Here is a 14,709-nt window from a genome sequence, read left to right on the forward strand (position 1 = left end):
CTTCCATCTTGGACATTCCAAAGTCAATCACTTTCACAATAGCATGTTGAATAATTTTATTCATAATCTTTGATTCCACAATTTTAACCAAAATATTCTTAAGCTTTAAATCAAGATGTGCAATATACATGTCATGCAAGTAACACATTCATTTTGCAATTTGATGCATGATGTCAATGAAAAAAATATAAGATACTTCTTTAATAAGATACTTCTTTCTCTTCTTCCAACATATTACTCAAATTATTTTGTATCAATTCCATTCTAATATATAAATATTCTTTTTTGTCTTTTATTTTAAAAGATTCAATACTTCAATTAGCACTATCTTTCATTACAAAATAATATGTTATCAGATTTGCATGGCTTACAGTTGATAGAATGTTCACTTCTTTGATGAATAACTTATGAAATGCAGCATCCATTTTTTTAGTTGCACACAAAAGTCCCAACTACTTAGATTTATAAACTTCTCCAAAAGATCCAAGTTTTTCCTTCACACATCCTATGATTTTGAGACTTTTCATATCTATTATAAAATTTAAAGCTTCCAATTCTACAATCTCTATGTAATATAAGTCTTTATACCTTTGTAATAGATACTTTACTAATGCATGATATTCAAAATCTTCTTCTTTATTTATATGAATCAACTGCTTATGTAAAAAATATAATATCATCTTCTACTTCTTGACATGTTGCAACATTAAAAGTAGCAAATATGATGACTTTAAATATGTTAGAGTAATGCTTTAAAAGAAAATTACTTGCTATATGACTATAATATTTTAAATCTAATATTAGTTCTCTAAAATTTTCTTTGTTATTGAATTAGAATATAGCTTCTTCACACCAATTTGGTTTTTTATACTTCTTTACTAAAGAGTAAGATTTATTCAATATAAAAAATAACTGACTTAATAGAAGTCCAAAGTCTAATTTATCATTGGTGTAAGTCATGAGGTGGTCAAAAACCTTTGTAAAATTTTCAATTTTCTTACACAAATTAGTACATTGATTTCTATTCAATATATTTTTTTTCTTCAATAAAACCTTGAATACTCCAATATAGATTTTAGAACCTTCTCAAGTATCTACACAAATATCTTATATTTTTAATATTTTTTCATATTGTTCCATAGTGCTTGAAGACCTTGATATGAAAAGACCATGTAAATAGCTCCAAACCATATTTATATATTTCTTCAATAATTCCAAAAGATATCCCATCTTGATTTTGTAAACTAATAAAATCAATTTTACCTTGTCACCACATGTAAAAAACATGTTAGATGTATTTAGAATTTCAAGAAAAATTTTCCAACTCTTTTATACAAATTTTTCTACAAACCGTACAATTTTTTATCCAAAAAAATGAATCTATACTTCTAAAACAAAACCATCACTTAATTTATGTACATATTTTAATAATCTCATTTCAACCTATGTTAAAAATTACTAATTCTATGTCAAACATCAAAACCTTAAATTATTTCTATTTAAAAAAATCTACCTAAGACTTTTATACAAAAATTAAATAATCTATCAACAAGATGCAAAGTTCAAACATTAAAAATATATATGTAACAAAATACACAAGTCACTTTAGAGAACTTTTGTCATAGAAGATACCTCTATTAAAAGAAACTGTTAAATTGCAATTCAACAATCTACAGCCAAGATAAGGATGATAAGTAAGATTCGTTGAAGTAAAAGAGAAAGAAGAGTAAGTTATCTTGTAGAAGATATTATCTCAGGTAAGTTGCTAATGGTCAAAGGGTTGACTCTTGGTATATAGAAAGGACATCTTATGGATATAAGACGAGGTCAAGGACCAAGAGTTAAAGTCAAGAGGATAAAGTATGAATTAGAAAATATTCAAAGACTAGATAAGAGTAATTAGTGTTTTGTATAGGATATCTTTGTACTTAATAAGATACCAAAGGATCCAAGGACCATAGGATATCGTAGAGGTACGTTAGATATTAAAGGATCCTAAGACCAAAGATCATATGTGTAAAAGTCAATGAGTGGAAGTTGTCTTGTAGGGCAGCAACCAGAACCTATAACTATTGGGTGTTAGAAGTGAGAGATATCTTACTCCATACTCTCTTTGTGTACAACCTTGCTAATGCTATGTGTTGTGACTTCAAAGTTCTATTTCTTCAATAGGTTATGGGCCCATTCACCTTTTGTCGTGAATTTTGAAGTTCTTTGAAGTTGTTTTGTTGTTATAAGGAGTAGATCTTATAGATGTTGCTGATATTAGAGTTTGGTATCTTCTAAATCTCTTTTTGTATCTAGTTGTTGATGTAGTTATACTCTTATTTGTTGTTAAGTGCATTCATGGTCTTGAAGATTGTTATATACTTTAGAATGTTGTTTTAGAATACTAGTGGTGTGTTTCTTTGATGACCTATCTCATTGATATACTAACATTGAACTTTCATTTGCTTAAGTTTCTAATAGATCTTCTTATAGTCAAAAGAGGAGTTATGAGACATTAGAGGTGATAAAAGAGTGGCAAAGCTTGTAAGAGAGGTTTTAATAGTGTGTAAGATTTGTGAGAAGTCTTATAAGTGAAGTTGAGAGTGATCAAAGAGTGAATTCACTATTTTACTCACAAAGAAGGTATTTTGGGATTCTAAGGCAGCAATACCTTCTTATTGATTTTGAGAGTTCTATCTTCTCTTTTCTTGATTTTCTTTGATAAATCCCTTCTTTAGACATGGCTTCAAGTAAGGATGAGGGTTTGAGAGTGATTGAGAAGTTTAGAGGTGATAACTTCTACCATTGAAAGAAGAAAATGAAGCTTTTGTTGACTTCATTGGACCTTTGGAACATTGTTGATGAAAGTGAAGAGCCTCGTAGTGATGATGTTGATGTCAAGGTGAAGAAAGAGTACAAAAAATGTGAAAAGAAGGCTTTTGGTATGATTGCAATAAATCTTGATGATGCTAATTTTTCACATATAATTGCTTGTAATGGACTAGCAGAAGCATGAAAGACTCTTTGTAACATCTATGAGAGTAGAAACCTTCTTAATATTCTATGGATAAGGAAGAAGTCCTTAACGATAAAGATGGAAGAAGGAGATGACATCATGGCTCATGTCAATAAGGTAAAAGTACTTACAAATCAACTAGCAGTTGTTGACATGTCAGTTGATAATAGAGAAATTGTATTGATATTGCTCATGAACCTTTCCGAGTCCTACAACTATCTCATTGTGGCATTGGAGTCTATCAACATGAAGGAGTTTACCATGAATTATGTCACATCAAGACTTACATATGAAGTAACCAAGAGGAAAAAAAAAGGAGCTTCAAAGTAATGATTCGACTCTATTCTCAAGACAAGGCAAAAGTAGCTTTCTACACCAACATAAAAATTCAAAAAAGAACATAAAGAATTATTATATTTGTAGAAAACAAGGTCATTTTCCTAGAAATTGCTATAAGGCCAAGAAAAGAGATAGGAAAAATGCAAATAATGCTATTGATAATTTTGGTGGAGATGATTATGCTTTCATGGTAGATGAAGGAGCCTCTATGGCTGCCATGTCTACATGGATTATAGATTTAGGTACCACTAAGAACATGATACCATACAAGTATTTATTTAAAACTTATGAAGCAATTCTAGTAATAAAAATATGGTTGGAAGATAATGGCATAGTGCAAGCCATTGAAATTGGCTCCATTGTGGTGGAGATTGTGGTGAAGGACCAAATCAAGAGGATCAGATTGAAAGAAGTCTTACATGTGCCAAAGATGAAGAATAACCTTCTTTCGGTGAGTAAACTTGTATCACATGGTTGTAAAGTTCAATTTGACATAGATGGATGTTTTGTGAAGACATTTAGTAGACAACATGTTGCCAAAGGCTTTAGAGATGGCAACTTCTACTTCATCAATTGTAAGAAGGTGAATGGAGTTGAAGTGGCGGCATATGCGAATTTTCTACAAAATAAAGACAAGTTTGGTATTTGGCATCAACAACTTGGTCATTTGAATGCCAAAAGCATGAAAGAGCTCCAATCTATGGTAAGTGGCTTGGATCTTGGTCAATTTAGCTATAATGCTATGACACTTACTTATGAAGGTTGTATCCAAGGTAAACAACAAAGGGCTTTATTTTCAAGTGGAATTGCAATACATATAAGCAAATTATTGGAGATGGTTTATTTTGATATTTATGGACCAATAAAGACACCATCAATTGGAGGCGCAAGGTACTTTGTGAAATTTATTGATAACTTCTCAAGAAAGGTATAGATATACATCATTAAAGCCAAGAGTGAGTATCTCTGAAGGTTTAAAGAATTCAAGGTACTTGTGGAGAAGCAATGTGAGTGCAAGATAAAAGTGTTGCATACAGACAATGGATGTGAGTATATGTCAAAGCATTTTGATGAATTTTTCAAAAATCAAGGAATTATAAGATAAACCTCTATTTCCTACACTCTACAACAAAATGACATTGCTAAAAGGACAAATGGAAACATTGTGGAGATGGCAAAGAGTATGCTTCATATACAAAATATTGAGCATGAATATTAGGCAAAAGTTGTGGTCAATGTTGTGTATACAAGGAATAGATGTCCAACAAGTGCACTCACATCAATGACTCCACAAGAGGCTTGGAATGGCAAGAAATCTTATATTTTATACATGAGGATCTTTAGATGCATTGCTTATGTAAAGAAACTAGATTGCATGAGGTCCAAACTTGATGCAAAACCAACAAAATGTATATTTATTGGATATTGTGAAGATACCAAAGCATATAGGCTCATGTGTTTAGAAACCAAGAAAATCATTAAAAGTCGTGATGTAGAGTTTTTGGAGCACAAGAGTGCTTGTGAGCACTTGGAGATGTCTCCAAGTGAGAATAATGGTATATTTGTGGATACATCTTTAAATCCAGTAATGAAAGAAGAAAAAGAAGATGATGATGATGATAGTGAAGATGGTGGAATTTCAAATCAAGATGAAGAATCAAAGAAGGTAGACCATGAGGTGCCTATAATTGCTAAAACCAGCAATGAAGACAATCAAGATGTTGAAGATGATGATGGTGATGAAGAGTACCAACCTTTAAGTATGAAGAGACAAATTTTAAGAAAAAAGAAGATTACAAGAGCTATTGGCATGCATGAAGGTGAATCTTCATCAAGTGAAAGAATATATCCTTTAAGAGATTAAAAAAAACTTAGTACATAGTGGAAGAATCACATCTTTCCTCAAGTAAGTGAAGAACATGCCAATATTGCACTCCTTGCTAATCCATTGAGTTTGTGTGATGCAATGAAGTCAACAGATGCTATGAAGTGAGAGAATGCTATGGAAGAATAGTACAAATCACTCACGGATAATGGAACATGAGAATTGACTCAACTTCTACCAAATCGATCTTCAATTGGTTGTAAGTAGATGTTTAGAACCAAAAGGGATGCAATGGATAATGTTCTAAGATACAAGGTCAGGTTGGTTGCCAAAAAATATTCATAAGTTGCTGGAGTTGATTTCAATGAGATATCTGCTCCCGTGGCCAAATTTACCACTATTAGAACTATTGTAGCAATTGGAGCAGCAATGGACTTGAAGATGCATCAAATTAATATGAAGACGAATTTTTTGAATGGAAAGTTGGAAGAAGATATCTACATGGATCAACCTCAAGGATATGTTGAAGATGACAAATAAGACCTTGTTTGTAAGTTGAAAAAATCCTTATATAGGCTCAAGTAATCTCCAAGGTCATAGTACCAACGTATTGATACATTCTTTGTGAATGAAGGATTTGTAAGGAGTGATGTTGATCATTCATTATATGTGATGTAATGAAATGAATTCATATTAATTGTAATCCTCTATATTGATGATTTGATTATCTCAACCAATGCTATGAAGATGATGGATTGGTTGAAGAAAAATTTAGAAAAAGAATATGAGATAAGTGATTTAGAAGAGCTTCACTATTGTTTAAGAGTGGAGTTTGTGAAAGATCATTTTAAGAAGACAATTACAATGAGTTAAAGTAAGTACATTGAAGAGGTGTTGAAACGATTCAACATGGAGGAGAGTAAGCCTATTGGAACACCTTTAGAAGCCAATTTGAAGTTGATGAAGCTTACAAAAGAAGAGTTTGCTAAAGTTGAAGTACAAATGTAAGGTGTTCCATATAAGGCAGTAGTGGACTCACTAATGTATGCAATAGTTGATACAACGGTGGATCTTGCATATGCGGTGAGTGTTATAAGTCAACACATATCAAAGGCTAGACTAATCTATTGGCCAACGATCAAAAGGATCATGAGGTACTTAAAAAGTACTTTGAACTTCAAACTATGTCTTGGAGGTGATAACATTACTATGCATGGTTATTATTATATGGATTGGATTGGAGATGCAAATGATAGAAGGTCAACAATGGAATATATATTCTTTGTTGGAATGGGAGTAATTTTATAGAATTGTAAAAGAAAACCAACAATTGCAAGATCAACAATGGAGGCGAAGTACATGGGAGCAAGCCATGGTGTAATAGAGGCAATATGGCTAAGACAACTTTTAAAGGACATTGGAGTAGTACAAATGGAAGCAATTTCAATGAAGTGTGACAACCAAAGATATCTTGTATTTGCAAAGTATCCAAAACATCATTCAAGGACCAAACACATTGACATTTAACATCTTTTTATAAGAGGGAAGATTGAAATGGGAGTGATTGATATGAAGTATTTAGCAATGGAAGATATGCTTGCTGATTTGTTGACAAAGGTATTAGTAAAAGATAAACACCACATGTAGACAAAGGCATTAGGATTCAAAGTCTTTTGACCAATAGTAAAATGGGAGCGTTGAAATAAAAAAAAAAGAAGAATAAGTTACCTTGTAGAGGATATTCCTTCAAGTAAGTTGTTAATGGTCAAAGAGTTGACTCTTAGTATATAGAAAGGAAATCCTATGGATATAGGATAAGGTTAAGGACTAAGAATCAAAGTCAAGAAGATAAAGTATGAACTAGCGAATATCCAAAGACTAGGTAAAAGTAATTAGTATTTGACATAGGATACCTTTGTGGTTAGTAAGATGCCAAAGGATTCAAGGACCATAGGATAGCGTTGAGGTATGTTAGATACCAAAGGATCCTAGGACCAAAGATCATAAGTATAAAAATCAATGAGTGGAAGTTGTCTAATAGGACAACATCCACAACCTATAAGTATTGGGTGTTGGAAGTGAAAGATATCTTATTCCATACTCTCTTTGTGTACAACCTTGCTGATACTATGTATTATGACTTCAAAGTTCTATTTCTTCAATAAGATTGCGGTTTGTCAATTAGGTTTTAAGAAAATCACATCTGATCATTCAAATTGTATACAAATGATCTACCACGACTCGCTCAGTGCCACTTTTCAAATACACATGCACCAAAAGTTGAAGAATATAACAATAATACACCAAGTATACAAGTCACTTTTCAGAACTTTTTTTGTAGAGTATACCGAAGAGGCTCTTAAATTGCAGTTCAACCATCTATCGTCAAGGCAAGGATGAAAAGTAAGATTGCCGTTTCTCAATCAAGTTTTAAAAAAATCACATCTCATAGTTGAGATTATTTCCAAATGATCCACTACGACTTGCTTAGTGCTGCTTCTCAAATACACATATACTAGAAGTTGAAGAATACAATAAAACCTTAAGTGCCTCAAATGCTCTCTACCAAAAAGTACTTTGCGACTTCTATTTAAGCTAGACTAAACCCTCTTTGGTATAAGAAATGGATCAATTGTACAGACATGAATCACCTTCTATACAATGCTCATGCTTTTCAAACCTTGGGGGCTTGACCTACAACTCGACAGGAATCTAAAAGAAAAATAAACTAATACAGGATATAGGGGCACAAAATTAATGTTTTATGGCTATCTCACATTGAAGATTGAAAAGAGAAGTGAGATATTTCAAGAATCATGATACGCATAGGAACACTAAAAGCCATGCAATGCATTATGTAAGTTCCTCGAAACCTTATACATACCCTCATGCATACCCTAATGCAACAACCATTGTGAACCGTACAACAAATCAAAACTCTACAACCTCCTACAATGTCAAGGCATGTATTGGTGAATCTCTCTCCTCTGACGTAAAGCTCCCACAGAGAAATTTACCTCTGCTCTTGAACACAGCGCAGTACCACAAGTTGTGGTGGCTATCACCAAACCCTTGGACCATCGACAAATGCTAAATAATGTGGTGATGCACAATCTCTTTCAGTCTCAAAGGCCCTTTGCAAGTTCCATTAGGCTCCAAATAACTGAGCTCATGCCCGTAGAGGACCGTTCCGTGAAACATGCCTCCAATGGATGAAAACTTGTAGATAGATTTTGTTTTTATATTAGATCAACTTACTACTATTTAATATTTTTTTTGATAAATCAATAATATCATCATTCAATTAACAATCTAGACATAGTCATATTAGTATATATATACTTTATGAAATTAAAATTAAAATATTATAAAAATAAATAAATCACAATATTTGATCTACTTAAGTAGTATATTTCATCCAAATAAAAATAGTCTTATTCAATATATATATATATATATATATATATATATATATACTATTTTATAATTATTATATATTTTTATAGAAATAATTAAATTTAAAATAAATACATATAATAATACTATTTTTAGATAAAATAAATCATGTATGTAATTATTATGATATATAAATATTTAATTTATATAATATATATTTTATATTAAAAAATAATTATTTGGTACCTATAATATATTTATAGTATATGATGAATGTTATTTTATTGACAAAGATATGCAACTTGGATTGATAAAAAAACTAGATATATATATATATACATATATATGACATAAATAAAAAAAAAAAAATTATTATAATAATTTTTTATATTCTACCTTATATATAAAATTTATAATTCAAAGATTAAACCACCAATCCTAAATAATTATAAAACCAATACTTCAATTTTTTATATCTATTTTAATAACCTACTTTAACTTATAACTTTAATATAGAACTTACTAATCCTAAACTTTAAATGACTTCTATCTATACCAATATATCTTACAAATTTAGATACATAATTAAAAATATCTTTTAATAAGTTACAAACATGTTAAAAAATATTTACATTAAAATTACAATATCATGAAATAAAGTTCTGTCAAGGATATAAATCTTAAAGAACTAAAAGATCAATACACTCTTGTGTTACTCAAAAAGACTAGAAAATTACTCAAAAATGGTATAATATTAAACTAAAATGATTATTGCCAAAGATAAGAAGAGTATAGACTATTGAAATTAGACTAAGTAGAAGAAAGATGTTAACAAGAGTGAAGAAGGCTTCACTCTTATCTCTATATATATTATCTAACTAAGAGTTATATGGCAATATTCTACAGGACCTCCAATATATGTTGACTTTGCAAGATATATGTTTTAACTTACAAGGCAAGATTTTTATATGTGTACCACATAGTTAGCTTGTTCTACAAGCTACTAACATGTGTAACATATGGCTAACTTTTTGACCAAGTTTCTAACCTATCAATGAACTATAAATACATATAAAATCAAAACCATGTCTATGAAGCTTCTAGAAAGTTTTTCTAGAAGATATAATGAAATTAATATACTTTTACCTACTTCTACTTAATCATATAAGTAATTATTAGAGTAAGTATGTATATTTATAATAAGTTCTTTAAATTCATCCATTATCTTTTGATTGAATAAAAAAACTGATTAAAATTCTAAAAAAATCTAAAAAAATATAAAAAAATCATATCTTTTATATACATTAATCAATTATACCAAAAAGTTCTTCTTGAAAATTTTAATTAATATAAATTTTAACCACCATTATTTTTACCTATTAATTTAATTTCATAAGAAAAAATTCATAAAATTACTTAATTTTTCTATTGATATCAATTTTATCTGAATTTCTATTAATTCCATTAGTTTCAAATTTTAACTTAAAAATTTCATGTACTACATCTATTTATTTAGACAATTATATCTATACTTAATAGATCTAGTATTATTAATTACTATGACTTCTTATTACAATAACTTGTTATCACACCTTTGTAATTTTTAATTTTTTTCTTATCCAATTGACCTTACTAATTCAATTTTAATTTTTACTTTTAAATCTATAATTTCAAAATAAACTTATAAATTCATGTACTATAATTATCAAATAAAATATTATTATCTATTTTAGCTAGACCTAAAAGTATTTACTATATTAATTTATTGCCATATTATTTTAATTTATAATTTATTATAAATATATATATAAATACAAATAATAAAAATATTAATTTCTATACCAATTTAAAATTCTTTCTAAATCTATGTCTATGTTTATTCTTCTACATTATTCAACCATTGAGCAAAAATACAACCTTTTGTCAAAAAGTGTAAATATTTATATAACAAATAATTGCATCAAGAATCAATGACATGTTCCAAATCTATTAATGTATAACTTATAAATAATTCTTCAACCTAAGTTTATATATATTTTTAAAAAATTAATAAGATCCCTCACTTAATTACAAAAATAATAAAATAAATTAGTCACTTAATATTTTATTAATATGCATAAGTATCGATTTTATTAAATTAATTATAAAAAATATATATATTCTCATATATATAAAAGTATATAAAATTTAAAAAATTTATATATATTAAATATTATAAATAAAAAACTATCACAATAAAAAAAACTCCATTTGACAAAATAACTTAGTTATATTAGATTCTTATTCAAAATCTACTTGAAACTAAGTCTATTTTCTTTTAATACAACATAATTTCAATTCACAATCAATACATTAGCCTATTTACTTTGTCACTTCTAATAACAAACATAATTGTAAAATAAAACACTTCAAAATAGTAGCCATTTAGCTCCGGAGAAATTAATCTCATAAACTTGTTAGCATGTGGCAATCAATCCAATCTGCTAAATACTTAGTATACCACTTCTTAGTCTAAATGGGCTTATAAAAGTGTCTAATTTTTGGAAGAAGTATGTTGTCGAAAATATACATAGGTACTTTAGTAAATACCTATATAATTAGATAGAAGTAAATAAAAATAGATTAATTTTATAATACCTTCTAGAAAAGCTTCTTAGAAGCTTTATAAATGCTGCTTTGACTTTATATATGTTTGTAGTTGATTGGTAGGTTAGAAACTTGGTTAACAAGTTAACTATGTATTGATAGCTTGCAGAACAAGCTAATTATGTGGCACACATATAGAAAACTTGTCTTGTAAGTTAAAATACATGTCTTGCAAAGTCAACACGTTTTAGAAGTCTTATAAGACATTGCCACATAGTTTCTAATTAAGAATATATATGGAGGCAAGAGTGAAGCCTTTTTCACTCTTGTCAATGCCTTTCTAGTTTTTAGTCTTATTCTAAGACTTTCTAGTCTTCTTGCCTTTAGCAATAGTCATTCTAATTCAATAATATATCATCTTTGAATAATTTTTTAGTTTTTTTCAGTGACACAAGAGTATATTGAGGATTTTCTTTCTTCAAGATTCATATCTTTAACAATTTGATAAGAGTGCTAACTTATTATTTTTGTCTTTTTTTAGAAGTGAGTATATTATTTCACTTATATTGTTGTGTTTTAAAGGTTGCGGATAATCCATCTTTAAACAAAAAATCTTATTTTTTAACACTAATCTTTTTTTTTAAAGAGAGTGGATTATCCTTCTTTGTAGAAATTTTATTAATTGGTATTAGAGGTTACAAGTTATCTTCTTCTAATTTAATATTTTGAATTTTTTTGAATTGTCTATGGGAAGAAAGATTATGGATTCTAATCTCAATGAAAGTGAGAATAGATTTACAACTATTAGAGATCTTCATGAGCTTGTTAACATTCTCAGAGTGGAAATCTCATATATTTTCAATGTGAATCATAGAAGTACTATGCCTACGTTTATGGATGAAATTCAAAGTTTGTAGAAAGAAGTTGTGCAATTAAAAGAAGTAATTAGATTAATCTTGCAATCAAATCCAGAGAGTCTTGCTTTTACAAATATGACAGGAACAAGGATTAGTATGCTTGAGAAGATTAATGGAACGAGATTAAAATTTTGAGGATTTTTAAAACAATTCAAGTTCTATCTAAGATTGCATCATTTTCAATACTCAGATGGATTTTTTCAAGTTGGATTTACAAGCGCACTTCTATCAGAAAGTGTTCTTTCTTGGTTTGTACCTATAATGAAAAAAGATTTGTAACTCTTTTATGATTTGAATTCATTCTTAGAAGTATTTACGGCCACATTTAGAGGAAGTGATCAAGAAAGACTAATAGAAACTAAGCTCTTATCTTTATAGTTTGATAATATGTGAAGTCTTGTTTGAGAATGCACTAGACACCTGGTTGTGAAAGGTAGAATAGAAATTACAACAAAAAATCCTAACTCTTATAAAACACTCAATAAACTCTAATTAAATCATAATAATGATAAATAAGCTTTTATCAAATTTAAAAGAACCTTAAAAAAATTATAAATAAAATAATAAAAAATCTTAAAGAAGTTCAAAAGAAATCTATAATAAACCTTAAAAGAATCCTTAAGAATTCCTAAAGAAATTTTAAAATAATCACAAATATATCTTAAATAAATCTTAAATAAATATTAATTTAATCTTAATTAAAATCCTAATGGACTTCAACCAAATCTTAACCAAATCCTAATTAAATCCTAAATCCTAAACCAAATATTAATGAAACTCTAAAAAAATCCTAAAGCTTAAATTAAATCCTAATCAAATCTTAAATCCTAAGTTAAATCCTAACCAAATCTTAAACTCTAAACCAAACCTTAAATCCTAAACCAAATTCTAACCAAATTCTAAATCCTAAGTCAAATCCTAGCCAAATCTTAAATCTTAAACCGAATCCTAACCAAATCCTAAATCCTAAGTCTAATTCTAACCAAATCTTAAATCCTAAATCAAATCCTAATCAAATCTTAAATCCTAAATCAAACCCTAATCAAATCCTAACCAAATCCTAATCAATCCTAACCAAATCCTAAATCCTAAATCAAACCCTAATCAAACCCTAATCAAATCCTAACCAAATCCTAACCAAATTCTAAATCCTAAACCAAATCCTAAGGTAGTTTAAAACCTCAATATCTTTTGATTAAATTATTGATCTTATTTAAAATTTTACACACCTCTTAATTTCTTAATTAAAAATAATTATGACAAATTTGAAAACAATTGTACTTACCAAATAGAAAAAAAATCCTAAAATTTGCTTAGATGTTGGTCGGCCTCCTTCTCCAATCTTGATGCTGATCTTCTAGTACTAACATCTCCTCTTTATACCATTCAATTGATCTCAAAATTTTCATACACATAAAAAAACAAGTCAAATACTTATATACATAACTTTCACTTTAATTCAACTAGTAGATTGCAATAAATCTTAGAAATCCTTACTAAACCTAAAATTCTACTTTTTGAGACCTTGACCCAGTTAAACCTCAATAATCCTCAATTCAACTATTAAATCAAGCTAAAATTTATAATACATATTAAACACAACTATAACCATCAACCTGCAAAATTTCACTTATATATCTGCTACAAAACTCTTCAAATTGTCCAAAATATCAACCCTATTTTATTTCACAAAAATCCGAGTTATCCGAAACAAACTTGACTTTGTAAAGCTCTTACAAAGTCATTAAAAATTCAAATCACACAAAACCAATGCTCATAAAAATCCTATCAAGTCTGCTATCAAAGTCCACTCTTTGATCTACAAAAGAACCCTAGACTCACTATAAGTGTGCAGTTTTGTACCTTGGGATCTGATTTCGACTCAAGTTGATAACTAATCTTCTATGGGTATCAATTCTTGGCTTCTTGAGGTAAATTTTATTAAAATATACTCTCAATTTCTTCCTATATATGTCTATATTATATAATTTTTTTATTATTTTTTTTATTTTTATTTTTTTTTAAAATTCATTGTCCTACAAAGTAAATAGAAGCCCATTTTATAAAAAGAAATATTACTACTTTTAGTTTTATTATCCTTTTGATTATTATCTATATTTCTAAGATAATTTTGTATAATATTTTATACTAAAATCTTCTACAATATGATAATTTCTACACTCTTTTACCTATTAGCCATGTTACATCATGACAACGGAATGGATCATGATCGACCACCATATATGCTGCTGAATTCGAAAATCTCACTTGTGACGTGGACTAAAATGACAAAGCCCTTATCAATCAATTTCAATATGGATTAAATGATAATGTCAAAGATTTATTATTGAAAATTCCAAAGGTAGAATCTTTGAAATAATTTATTATTTAAGCCATTACATGTGATAATTAATTATTTGAAAGACATCAAAAATAAAGATTTGCCTAGAAAAGAATAAATCAAATAATGATAGTAGCTTCCAAATTTTTTAAAACTTATTCATCAAAGCCAAAAGTAATGCAAATTGATATAATATTTTTTAAATTCTTTATAGAGCAAAAAAAGACTTGACAATGTTAAGAGGGCTTATGCTTATATAGTGGAGAAGCTAAACACATTGCTTAACATTATCCAAAAAAAC

Source organism: Physcomitrium patens, chromosome 20 (assembly GCF_059467195.1).
Source record: "Physcomitrium patens ecotype Gransden chromosome 20, ASM5946719v1, whole genome shotgun sequence".
NCBI classification, from domain to species: domain Eukaryota; kingdom Viridiplantae; phylum Streptophyta; class Bryopsida; order Funariales; family Funariaceae; genus Physcomitrium; species Physcomitrium patens.